Source organism: Spea bombifrons, chromosome 3, assembly GCF_027358695.1.
Source record: "Spea bombifrons isolate aSpeBom1 chromosome 3, aSpeBom1.2.pri, whole genome shotgun sequence".
NCBI classification, from domain to species: Eukaryota; Metazoa; Chordata; class Amphibia; order Anura; family Pelobatidae; genus Spea; species Spea bombifrons.
In genome coordinates this window covers 6,756,392-6,769,643 of record NC_071089.1, presented here as the reverse complement: position 1 = coordinate 6,769,643, position 13,252 = coordinate 6,756,392, and the positions used below count along the sequence as shown (strand labels likewise).

The 13,252-nt window shown below is 43.0% G+C and overlaps 1 protein-coding gene across 2 annotated transcripts in view; it reads right to left on the bottom strand.

Annotated features, from left to right (window-relative positions):
• Positions 1-13,252, bottom strand: part of DISP1 (dispatched RND transporter family member 1) — a 48,451-nt gene that overhangs the window by 23,493 nt on the left and 11,706 nt on the right. Inside the window, exon 1 of one of the 2 annotated variants that reach the window (XM_053460020.1) lies at positions 2,006-2,145. The exons of the other annotated variant lie outside the window; for it this stretch is intronic. The gene's annotated coding sequence lies outside the window, so the exon portion shown is untranslated. Of the gene's footprint in view, positions 1-2,005; positions 2,146-13,252 lie in introns of those variants that run through there. 2 annotated transcript variants of the gene reach the window in all.

Sequence of the window (13,252 nt, the reverse complement as noted above, 5' to 3'; positions counted from 1 at the left end):
AAAGTTCTCAGTTTTATACAAATTGTATCCAAAACAAAGTATTTGCGGCAGTGCCATTATTTAGCTGGATTATATCGGGGGCGACATATAGTTTTAATATATCACACGGCATGTCCCAAGTCTGACAAAAACTACAAATTCAGATAAAATCTAACAAACTAAAAACGGAGCTTTTCTATACAAATCACGCCGAGGATCCTGGCAGCTTTCCCCCGTTAGGACTGTTAAACTGTAGTTATATTTTCCAGGTCTGAACTTGGCCCGAGTTCCGTTACCAGACATTCCAAGCAGAAATCCGAAATCGGGAACAGAGATTTAGAAAGAAGAGGGTTAGAGGCTTAGAAGAAATGTAAAGTTTGACTTTACTGAGAGGGTGGAAGATAAGTGGAAGAGCCTCCCTGCAGAAGTGGTAAAGAGTAATACAGTGAGGGGATTTAAACATGCATGGGATAGGCATACGGTTCCTGAATCTAAGACGAGACCGACGACTGATTAAGGTTTGAGTCTTTACAGCAGGAGAAACCGGCGACTAGACGGGGGCCGATCTGCAGTTAAATTGTGTGTTTCTGAGACAAAAATAAAATCGGCTGTAAGACAAGACTTTCCCAAACAGAATATAAAGCGGCCGCCTGTTAGAGAAAGTGCGGGTTTCGTATCCGGTGATGTATGAAGAGCCAGCGTGGGGTTAACGGCCGCAGTGAGAAGTAACACAACGCAGAGCCCGGGGCTGGAAGCAAAGCGCATACCGAGACCCCCACGACTCGTCACAAAAGGAACATTTCTCCTCATTACACAAAACACACGAAGCCAAGAGATCCGAGGACTGCGGCCAGAAGCGAGGTCTGCTCTCTGAAACCATAAAGACCCGGCAGACAGGAATCCGGCGTTCGCAGAAATAACAGAGCGAGCACAAAGACGGCACAAAGACGGCACAAAGACGGCACAAAGACGGTGTTTGCACAAGGAGCTGGAGTCCTCCGGGGCCACAACACTTACAGAAAACTCTCTTCTACTGGGAACTGAAACCGCACGGCATTCCATAACCAGAACACGCTCGCTGGAAACATACATCACACACACATATATATACACACATACACACATACATAATATACACACACACATACACACACACACATATATACACACACAAAGACATAATTATATAAAAACGAGGGCATTTCTACAGCACAAAATACATTTACAGCTTTGATTACTTTTCCGCATACATTCTCTCTCTTTTGTTGTAGCAACTTAACCCATTCAGTACCACTAGAAAGGGAACCTAAGCAGCAGCAGCAACGAAAAGCACTAATAGTCTATTTGCAGCAGTCAAATAACAAAACAAGCAAATATCACTGCGGAATATGACCGAGTTATACAAATCAATCATAATTAATAATTAATAGATCCGTCTTTACACGGCAGGGAAATGAAAATCTGAGTGACGCGGCGTTAGGATCAGCGTCAGGGTTGCAGCTTCCGCTACTTGATGCTTAAGCAGAAGGTTGACTTTAGACCAAATCCACAAAAACGCCATCGATGCGTCTTCCCCGGATGACAGACGCTGCGACGCGCATTCACTACTCAATCAGAGAAGAAACGTGCAATCGCCCTGAAGGGACGCCACAACGGAAGAAACCACCAGTCAGCTGCAAGCGAGCCGTCTTTATTAAAGGAGACGCATTAAACATCCAGGTTCTGAGACGAAGCCTGGATGGAGGCAGAGCTGGGACAAAGGCGGCACAACGCACGGGACGTCGCCCCACGAATGCCAAATGTCAATACCCCGCAGCCTCTGCCCAAGAGCTAAACAAAACCTGACCCACAACAATGGGGGCCACAACAATGGGGGCCACCACCCGCCATTCACAAAAGCAGAGGGGGTCCTGGACTGCACAACAATGACGCGGCGCGAGCGCATCCCTAAACGTCTACCCTGCAAACAGGAGGCTAATCCGGACCCGTGCAGCACGAAGCCAGGTATCGCTATACGATCCCATACCTTTAAGTGAGGAGTCGGCCAAAAGTCTTCAAAGGGTCCTCCAAAGAGACACAAAGTTTAGCCCAACATTCCACAAGCGCGGAGAAAAAGAACGCAAGAGAAAAGCATGAAAGCAGGTTGTTTGCGAAGTTCCTTCTTCTCCGCGGCGCTCGGCATGAATGACAGGCACATGTTGATTTCTTGAACTGGTCATACTGGGGGGCTGAGACTTCTTGTTCTTCTCAGCCAATCCGGCGAGCGGAGAGAATTCTCTTTTTCTCATTTAACCCCCGGGGCCACGGCTTTAGTAGTAACAGCTGGAGCAGGGAGGGATCGGTGCGGGCACAAGGTCAGCGAGTCAGGATATGAAGGTGACATGTAATTTCTAGCCTTTTCCTGCTTCCAAGGAGGAGGGAGGGAAAAAAAAAAAAAAAGAAAAAGAGAAAAAGATCCATACTGCTGTTTTTTGTTATTCCTGCCTTTGATGTCATGCTTGGGAGCAGTTAATAATTCTCCGAGCGTGGAGACGCCGAGATGCGGTGGATCAGACCAAAAGCAAATCTCACATGTAAGCGTCTGGAAACATTCTTTAAGATGCAAACGCCGATTCGGTTCTACGAGATTAAAATGTAATGGCATATGTTAACCGCTTCATGACAAAGCCCGTACATGTCAGACCATTTGAGTGTATGGACTGTAAGAAGCGCTGCGGACATTGTTGGCTATATATATATATATATATATATATATATATATATATATATATATATATATATATATATATATATATATATATATATATATATATATATATATATATATATATATATATATATATATATATATATATATATATACTGTAGTTTGGGGTAGCCGTATTAGTCCAGTGTAAACGAATGCAAAAAACAGAAAGTTGCAAAATCTTGTAATACCTTTTTTATTGGACTAACAGTATTAAAATAATAGACGAGCTTTCGGGAGTCCTCCTTTAGGTCAGAAATGCTTTTGACTTGATAAAGGGAGGACTCCCGAAAGCTCGTCTATTATTTTAATACTGTTAGTCCAATAAAAAAGGTATTACAAGATTTTGCAACTTTCTGTTTTTTGCATTCATTTATATATATATATATATATATATATATATATATATATATATATATATATATATATATATATATATATATATATATATATATATATATATATATATATATATATATGCAGTTTATACAGGTCATGAAACTTTAGCTCTGCGCTCCACTCCTGATACAGATCTAACTGCCTGATTGAACACCTTTGCCTTAAGGGGACGTCACAGGGGCAGAAGTTCAAACTTTTCTAACAATACACCGATAGTTATTAAAACCACTAGTAAGGTCCTTTTTTTTCACGCCGTGTCAACAGCACTTTTACCCAACGTGGGGTGAATTGGCCGCGACGCGTTCAGTAAGCGAATCGCCAACCAGAAAAATCCCAGGTGCCTCTAAAGCGTTACTCGCGGCGCCGGTCCTTTTCTGTTATTTTATACCGATGTCAGGTCCACTTTTAAAAGTTAACACGTGAGCATCAGATAAAACGGTTTATTTACCGGTTACTTAGTATGTGTCCATTTAAATTACATCTCAGCGCCCCCCCCCCCCGCTGACACGTACAATCATGGAAACATGGAAATTTTTTGCATGGTTTATATTCCGGTTTAAAGACAAGGATCCTCAACTAGGATATTTACTAAAGCATCTCCAGAGACAGCAGACTCCAACACAAAATCAAGAAGCATGTTCAGATCAACTTCTTCGGCAGATCGGCCCCATTCGGCCCCCGTCTAGTTGCCCGTTTCTCCTGCTGTAAAGACTCAAACCTTAATCAGTCGTTGGTCTCGTCTTAGATTCAGGAGACGTGTCTATCCCATGCATGTGTAATTCCCCTCGCTGTATTACCCTCTACTACTTATTTAGATTACGGTCTCTTTTGAAATAAACTCTCTCTTCTCCAAGCCGGACACATTGAGATCCGTTCATCTTTTCTAATATTTTTTTTCCTGCAAACCATTTATTATTTTAGTCGCCCCTCCTCTGGATGTCAATAACCTTGTGGAGACGGGGTCTCCAGAACTCCGGAGATCTATAAAGAGTCAGAACCAGCGCCCTCATTCTGCTACTAATGCGTCTCACCGTACAACCCGCTACAATTCAACAATAAACACCCCGAACCCCAAAACAGGCAACGTACTTACAGGTAATTATAGTCAACCCAGGCGGTTTCTTAAGAAAGCCAAACCAGCTCGGTGATCGCAGATTCGAACGCGGAGACTGCTATGTGCGGGTTTCCAGAAATATACCCTTTTCTAGAGTAAATGTTTCACGTCCCGCGTCACAATAACCTCCGTTACAGAACGCTGCCGAGCGTTACACGAAGCCGATAAACTCTGGCAACTTCTGGGATTAAGTGCTTTTCGCGGGGATTAGAAAAAGTGGAAAACTGTCTCTTATATCAAGTGGCCTCGAGGAATCCATCGTCATCACTGAACGCGCACCTGTCACACCGTAACCGGCCAACATTTATTCTGTAGAATCATGACAGCCCGGCCCATTAGGATTGTTTAACCGTTCATTTTGGTTTAAAAAAACAAAAAAAAAACACAACCCTAAAAGGAACCTTTTCATACGCTTTGGTAGGGCAGCCTTTAAGAGGTATCTCCCGTCTGGAAGGGCACACTCAGACCTTCAACACGCTCACTCACATTCATCACCCAAAGGGAAACTCAAGGCTTTATGGCATGAAAGCATGAGGTCTCTCCTTTCTCTGGGTTTATATCGATTGGGTTTCTAACCGTCTTCTCTTGGTTCTCAAGGTTTTTACTTTCTAGTTCGAGTTTCATAAACTAGGGAGAGGAAGCCAAGTGACATAAAAACTTTGTTGGGTGTTTGTTTTTTTTTTAAACTTCAGAACCTGATTCATCTCCTTACTTATATGAAAACGGTTGAACGTACGCTGAATGGTTCCATACCGTACCACCAAGCACTTCTGGCTGCCTGTTGCCTCTCTCTGACACCGCGGGTAACGCGATCCTTGCCTGCGCCTGCGCGGTATGGACACCGCCAGTGTTCTTCCTTCCCTTTAGAGGATGGACTCCGATAGCCTTTGTAACGATGTAACAGGTTTCTGACCTAGACCAGTTGTCGGTAGCTTCATAAATGAACGTAATTACGCTTATATACTGTGTAAGTAACACTAAAGTCTTTGCTTGTATGTCTGCAAGGGATAAAAATAAACCAGGGGCCACTTTCTCTAATCCAACTTGGTGATTAAGATCTCTTTAGCCAACAAGAGGTCAGCCATCTTTCCTTCTTATGGAAGGTGGGGGGTAAATTATTTGTTTTATATAGAGCCATCATGTTCTGGAGCGCTGTACGACGGGTAGAAAGGACATAGGTAACATAGAACAATTTGATTTACAGAAACAGGCGAGTAGGGATCTAGAGATCTACGTCTTCACAAAGGTTTTAGTGAATGGACGCAGCACCACGGAGCGCCCTGACCCCAGCAGAGGGTAAAAAGAGGGAGATGGAATAAAGAAATACAAAATTCTGACCCTCTAATGAGTATTGGCCCACCGGCCCATCATTAAACGATGCACCAACTTTTTTTTTTTGACCAAAAACTCCCAGTCACAAGCCATATGCGGCCGGTCCATCAGAACGTTGGCACTTTCCTCTCTCGTGTAATATACCCCAACTCCTTGTAGATAATAAACTCGTCTGAGCACGGCCCTCCTTTTGTTTCATAAATGCAAACCTTTGTGTTATGAACGGCTTGTTATCTCCTGTATACCCCTGTTGTACATCGACGCAGAATACGATGGTGCTATATAGATCAATCCACAATATTAAATATAAAAGGGCTTTGCATGCAAACAGTTAAGCGGCTTTAACGTCTTTACCATTTCATGCTCACCAAGTGGTAAGGATGATATTCCAAAGCCGCGGGATATGCCGGATACTGTCTCGGCTTAACGGACCGGCAGCGTGGAGCGATAGAAGCCGCCGGTGGAAGCGTCTGACGGCGCCAAGTCCTTCCGAACAGAATCCACGCGCTGGCATTAAAAGCCGTGTAACGGCAGAGCTGATAACGCGGGGCGAGAAGGGCGACTTCGCACACACCGCTCCTCCAGCTGTTACGAATTAGTCCGAGAGCGAAAGTGAAGCTAATTAAATCCATCTTCCCCGCTAAAGAGCATAAAGTCATTAAAAACAAACAATTACTTACTGGTGTTTACATCGGCATCAAACAGAATAAACATACATGGAAAATCTGCACATGCGTGTAACCCTTGCAGCGCTCGAGACAAATGTTTGCCCGTGGGGGGGGGCGGGAAAATTTACACCGTTTTTGCTAGATTTAGGGGATAAACTGAACGTACTCTTTAACTAGGGAAACCAGATAAATTTTACCTGGATGATCTTAGCTATCCATGGTTTAAGGCAAACAAATAAAAATTACCCAATTATAGCAAAATTTTAAAGAAAATAAATAAAAAATGTCATTTGCTTAAAGCCTCTGTCGCTCTTTATGGATCGGCAAACCTAATGGGATTACAATGAATAATTAACCTAAAGAAACAGGACTATAGAGATAAAACTACACATTTCCCAGAATGCACCTGCGGCTTCTGAAAGCTACGACTCCCATCAGGGAACAGGGAATGTAAAAAATGAGAATATCAAAATAATAACATTACCTTCTGGATGAAACAAAAGTTTTATTAAAAAACAGTTACAATACAGAATATGTAAAGAAAAAGAAAAAATGTATCGTGATATACGATAAAGAAACATATAATAACTTAGTATGAAGCCATACCTGCTTGCGTGAATTTATATTATAACCGCTACGTCTCATATCTAATAGGGGTTTGTGCGATAAATATTCGGTAAGAAAATAACAAAACGGTCATCCAATTATATGAGAGATACCACGCTCTACTTTTATAGCGGATGGGGTAGGGCTTCGGGACTCGTGCCGATCTAGATAGTGGTTAATGAATAAACGAGGTTACCCCCCCCCCGAAGAGATATTTTGTTGGTAAAAGCGTCGTTTAGTTGACATGGTTACATTGATAGAATTTACAAAATATCTGTTTGAGGGCAACCCCATTTATTCATTAACTACTAAGCCCATCCGCTATAAACTATTAGAGCATGATATCTATAATAAAATTGGATGACTGTTTTGTTATTTCTATATCGGATATTTTTCACACAAACCCCTATCTTTGTTATTTCTACATTTAAAATATATATATATATATATATATATATATATATATATATATATATATATATATATATATATATATACACATACACACACACAGATCCCTATTAGATATGAAACATAGCGGTTATAATATCAGACTGTTTTATATTAAAAAAAAAATTTCTTTATCACAGTGTCACTATAGACATTTTTGCTTTTTTATTTTATTGCAGCAATTATTTTTTTTATTATTTTTAATAATCCAGGAGGAAATATCACTATTTTCCTTGATATAATATCTGTCTTTGGGTTATTCCCAGTCTATGTTTTCATTCCTGAAGCTCTTTAGGTATCTCACAATAAAATGTATGGGGGGGATCATGCCTTTTTACCAAGTATTTAACCACAACACGCAAAAAAGAGCGAGGTTAAACAGATTGCAACAGGCCTTTTCTATGTTTCATCGAGTATTTGGCAAGGAAGGTCACTCATCTGAGCCAAAATATGCAGAGGAGACCAGGAGATGGTCCCGCTCCCTGCCGGCAGCTTCACGCAGGAGGATGCGAAGCAGCGGGAGAAAACAAACAGGGGGACACGTTTACACGCAGTCGTACATGCGCGAGAGGATAAGAAAACACACTAGAATTAGGTTATCACTGGATTGATTGACTAATGTCGCCGTCACCCTACGTAGGAAGGCATTTTCAAGTACCTCGAGTAACCCTGACCCGTCTGTGGGGATTGAAATATAGGCTCTTCCAAAAATTAAAGAAGGAAACAAAGCGCTTACTCGCCACAGAAGATGCAGCCATGCTGCTGCAGCTGCCTTCTTCCTCTGTGGTCCAAAATTTGTCACACGCAGGGGAGTCTGACCAAATCTAGCGCTGGAGCGGACTAGCACCAAGTATACCTTGAGTTCAGCCGAACACATCTCCTGGGCTCCATTTAGCTGGGAGGTGGGGAAAGGGGCAAACACATGGGGGGGCCTCTATAGAATCCCCCCCATCTGCTTGCAAAAGTGACACCATGAGAAATTAAAGGAGCTGCACAGCTATTACACGCACTGAAGGACATCCGGTGGCTGAAGAGTCCCGGTAATCGGCTCAGATCGGTGCCATACGCCACATGATGCAGGTTAACGGCAATATACACGGCGAAAAAAAGGGCCATTTCTCTCCCACCCCAGGACAGATCGGATTAGGACGAATGTAAATGCCCCCGCCCCCCCCGGCAAAAAAACACAACACCCCAGCAAGTAATTAGCTGAATATCTTAGATTCCTAGCACAGGGCTCCAGGGAACACCATAGCGGGTGTTGGGTTTACGGAGGTGATTCCGGCACCTAAGAGTAATCCTAGAAGTTCCAAAGGCTGCGCTTTCCAGACTCAGCATTTACAAAGCAAACGCAAAAACACCGGGAATCGGGGAAAAAAAATCTGAGCCCAGATCCTGGAAAACATTTTTTTAGCTAAACATCTTCCGATAACCGAGTTATCAGAATTCAGCTCCTTAACGGGATTAAAACCCCAGAATCGCAGAGATTCCCCGCAGGGTGGATTTCCGGGTCTCACCAGCGGTTATGCCGGCTGCCTGGAACGCGTTTGCGCCGTTAAGCAGACATTACACAAGATACGAGATAATTGTCCACTTAATGTGAACAGTGCCTGCCGGCAGTCTCTTGGTCTGGGATTGGAGATACCCTGGCGCTACGCCGACCTGGTTCCGAATACGTTAAATTTTTACCCTAAATTGCACCTTCAGAGGGCATGGAGGTAAACGAGGGGTACATTTTAGGGGGTTGTATTGATTGCAAACAATTGCTCGGGCAGCCATAGTATGAGGGGGTCTATTTCCCTAGCTGAGGAAAGCAACCTCACCAGGCCCTGGAGCACGGGGGCGCTTTAAACATTTATAGGGCAAAACACTCAAACATTCAATATAAAGAGGAATGGTGGTGTAAAGCGGAGCAAGCAGAAAGACACGTCATTGGCTAAAAACGAACGCTTTTCAAATGAATTTATCCTTGACCAATCAGTACCACTGACGAGCTTGCAGTATCATCTGCAGCAGGGCTGAAGTTTCCAACTCGTGTAAGTGCGTTTATTTCTCAGAGTACGTTAATCATCATTCTTCTTTGGTAGGGCTGTCCCTTTAATCACAAACACCAATTACAAAGGGGGGGCAGAATCCCGTAAGCCGAGATCTGATCAATTAGCTGCCAATAAGAAGGTAAACAGCCATGATATCCCCGCAAACAGCGATTCGTTTCCATGTGTACTTCCCAACCGACTTCACCAAGCCTTCATTTCCTCCGTTCTGCTCTATTGTTATGCGATTGCTAAATATTTGTCCTTCCCAGATCAGCCGCCTGACAAGGATTGCTTTGTAGTGGAGATTGTAAGAACGATTTGACGGTCCAGATGTATTCTCACGCAGTCAGGGAAATGCAGGCAGATACGCAACAAAAAAAAGAATGCAGGCGCAGGCAGAGACACGTATTCATTAAGGGGGTCTATTTCGATTCTCGGCTCTATTTACATCTTATGATTATGACGGCTTAAAACCAGAAGCCCCGGCTCCTGCTAGATATTATTACGCCTTTTTTTTTTTTTTTTTTTACTGTATTTAAATTTACGGATTTATCGCGTTCCGTCATATTTCGCGCTTTCCCTCTACAGAAGAATGCATATTGTACTTTGTGAGAATAAGGAATTACTTGAGGTAGAAGCTGCAGCCTTGCACTTGCCACCCTTTGTATCCTGACAGTTTTCGACCACCGATTGGCTGCTCGAAGCCAATCAATGCGAAAGATTTCCGAGCATGCGCACTGGGGTAAGAATATGACGAGTTATATTAGGGGCCATGAAGATGGAGGTGGGTGACTGCGATGCAATATGGGCGATTATTGCAGGGGGTGGAAATGAGTTATAATGTGTGGGGGGGGTACGATGATGGTCAATTAATGACCCCCCCCCACCCTTAATCATCAAAAAACCTGAGTGGGATTTCTCCCCTGCCGTGCGATTATGTTGAACGTATAGCAGCGGGGACGCGATTATATTAAGATTAAGCGTAGGAAAGAACAGAGGAGCCCCTCGGATGTAACAAGGTGCTGCCAGACTTTAGGTCCCGGGAATTTAGATCAAATAATGCCCTTTGACCCCGCAAAACAGAAGCAGCTCTGTTATACTTTGCACCTATCGCCCAGGTGCTCATTAGGGACGGCAGCTTTGGAAAAAAAATTTTTTTTATCCTAACCGAAAAGCTCACAAAATTGATTTTCGTTGCCATTTCTTCAAATAATATTTCCTCCTCCTTTTTTTTTTTGTCCTCCGCAAACCAACAACAGATGTTTTTGCAACTCCTTTAGCTAATGTTTTGAATACACGCGGTCCCCGAGCAGTTCACCGAAACCCAGGAGAATCCTTATAAATGTAAAGCAGTTGGTTTAAGCCTGGAAACCATTAACCCTTTGCTGCCGAGACCCTCGCGCGCTAAAAGTGTAATATCCAAAAGTGTATATATATACAGAATAATAATGGAGAGCTTCATTAAATGCCGAGAGTGAGATAATATAATATATATATATATAAAGCATTAGCATTCTCACATTACAATCCAGTTCCCACTTTGCGATATCTTTCTCTGGGTAGTAAGGACTCGAGAGCCGTTATTTCCCAGCGATGCTGCCAGGGAATCCCGAACGCCAAGATGTTTGCAAACAGACCAAGGATGAAACACCAGGCCGATTCCTCCAACGGAAACCAAAGTCTCCATCTGTAGAGCGTGAAATCAGCGATCGCATAACGCTGCTCTAATACTCAATATCAGCCGGGAATACAGAAGCGGCTTCCAACCGTGCAGACGTTACTTACAACAAAAAGGCAGTAAGGTGCAGGAACGATACTTGGAAGAACTAGACTTTGCTTAGAATAGTCTTATCCTAAAGGGAAGTCCCACAGAAAAATATATTTTCTCCTTGAGCGTTAAACCCGGTGCTGTATACAGCAGCAACAACCCCCCCCCCCGTGCACTGTATACACAGCAACACCCCCAACCCCCCCCCCCCCCGTGTGCTGTAATATATGTTGGTATTGACAGAAACCTGGTTTTATCTCATATGGATTTTTAGCTTACGAGCCGTGCACAAAAAAGATTACCGCTGAACTATACGCGCCTACGGATGTATACACGCCTATGGATGTATGCGCGCCTATGGACGTATGCGCGCCTATGAATGTATGCGCCCACAGGCTGCACACATATTGTGGGAAGCTATTTTCTTCAAACAAAAGGCCGCCTGCTTTTTTTTTGTTGTTGCCATATGTACATACATCATCCCGTGAAATTATTAGCAGCTGCTAACTTTCTATTGTGCATTTTTGCTTTATTCAAAATTATTTACAGCTTGCGACGTTTCCCAAAACATTCAGAATAAGCTGGGGGGGTGAGATTCCCGGAGCTCCGTGTACACAGCGCAGGCACGGATTTCACCGCCAGGCTGCTGCCTCGCGATGGGGGTTCCATTAAATTATGGTGAGGATCCTTAAACATCATATACACAGGGCGACGGTGATCAGCCCAAGCCTTACGGTCTCAAACAGGTCTCCGGGATGATACGTAAACGCTGTTTAGCGATCAGCAATGTTAATCGCTTCCACCAGGTAAATACCGTATCGGTCAGGTTTGTGGCCCCTGTGGGAGGCGCTGGAAATCTTTGGCTCAGGGGCAAACCATAAAACCAATTTCATTGGCGCAGGAAATCCACAAACTATAACAAAACGTATTGAACAAAAGCGCTATTAGAGCAGAGGAGATTAAAAATACTGTCACGGAGGCCGTAAACTAATATATTTCTCCCGGAGCGATCCCCCGTTGTCCACGTCTGGTTTTATTAGGAAGGTTCTTGTCTACAGACCGTTCTGCGAAGCCCTGAGAGGCGAGATATTCAAACTGAAGCCGTGGAGCGTGAAGGTGGATATAGTTTTGTAAAATAATAACAACCGAAGAGTGCTAGAAATGCACAACATTAGAAAGGGACTCTGCAGCCATACTGCTTTAACGCGTATAACTGCTCGGCCCCTTCACGTTTTCATGCCGACAGACCACCGAGCGGAGGTGGAGAAAGTTCTCCCGCTGATTTCAGTAGGACCACTTCTCAGCCATTGATTGACAGCTTCAAGTAGAAGGATGGCTCTCCAGCATCAGTTAAATAAATATATATATTTGTTTTGGAAGAATGCATATTAAAATGACTCACAAAGGGCTAGGGTTACCTACAAAATACTTGAATATGCGTCCGTCTGTATAGGGGGTGCCTGGGGGATATTGTGCCTTTAAAAATGTATATTCTACCATACAAAATTCAGTCCGACGCTTTAGAACCTGTACTGTAGGATGGGGATATGCGATCTACAGTGTCCCATATATAAAGAATATTCTGAGCAAATAAATAAACCTAAAGATATTTTAAGGAGCACTAATAGAAAAAAACGGCATCATTTATACAATTTCCGGTTGCCAAAAATTCCTATTTTTATTCAAAACAAAAGTAGCTTGAAAAGCAGACTAAAAGTCCTGACTTGCAAGATCATCATTCCCATCATATTAATCACCCAAAGACCCGATATTAGGCAATATTTCATTCGCTGTTGTGCTTCGGGTCGTCGGAATTGAGAAGAAAGTATGTTTTGTGAGACTGGCCATTTAACATTTTTATGACATTAATGTGCACGGTAACGGAGCTTCAGTTATACAATGTATAAAAATCATAAATTTAACTGAACTCCTAAAATAAGAAAGAGATTTTAAATTTAGAAGGAAAAAAACAAAGCAGATCTGTTCCAGAAGCCACCCACTGTTGACTGCATACTCCAACCTGGTACACAACATTTTTAAATGCCTCCGACGCCTAGGCTGGCTGGAATAACGGTGGCAGCGAAACAAAAATTTCAAAAAAGAAAATGTATTTGCTAGATTGGATGGAATCTAAAGGGTAATAAATCCCGTAAA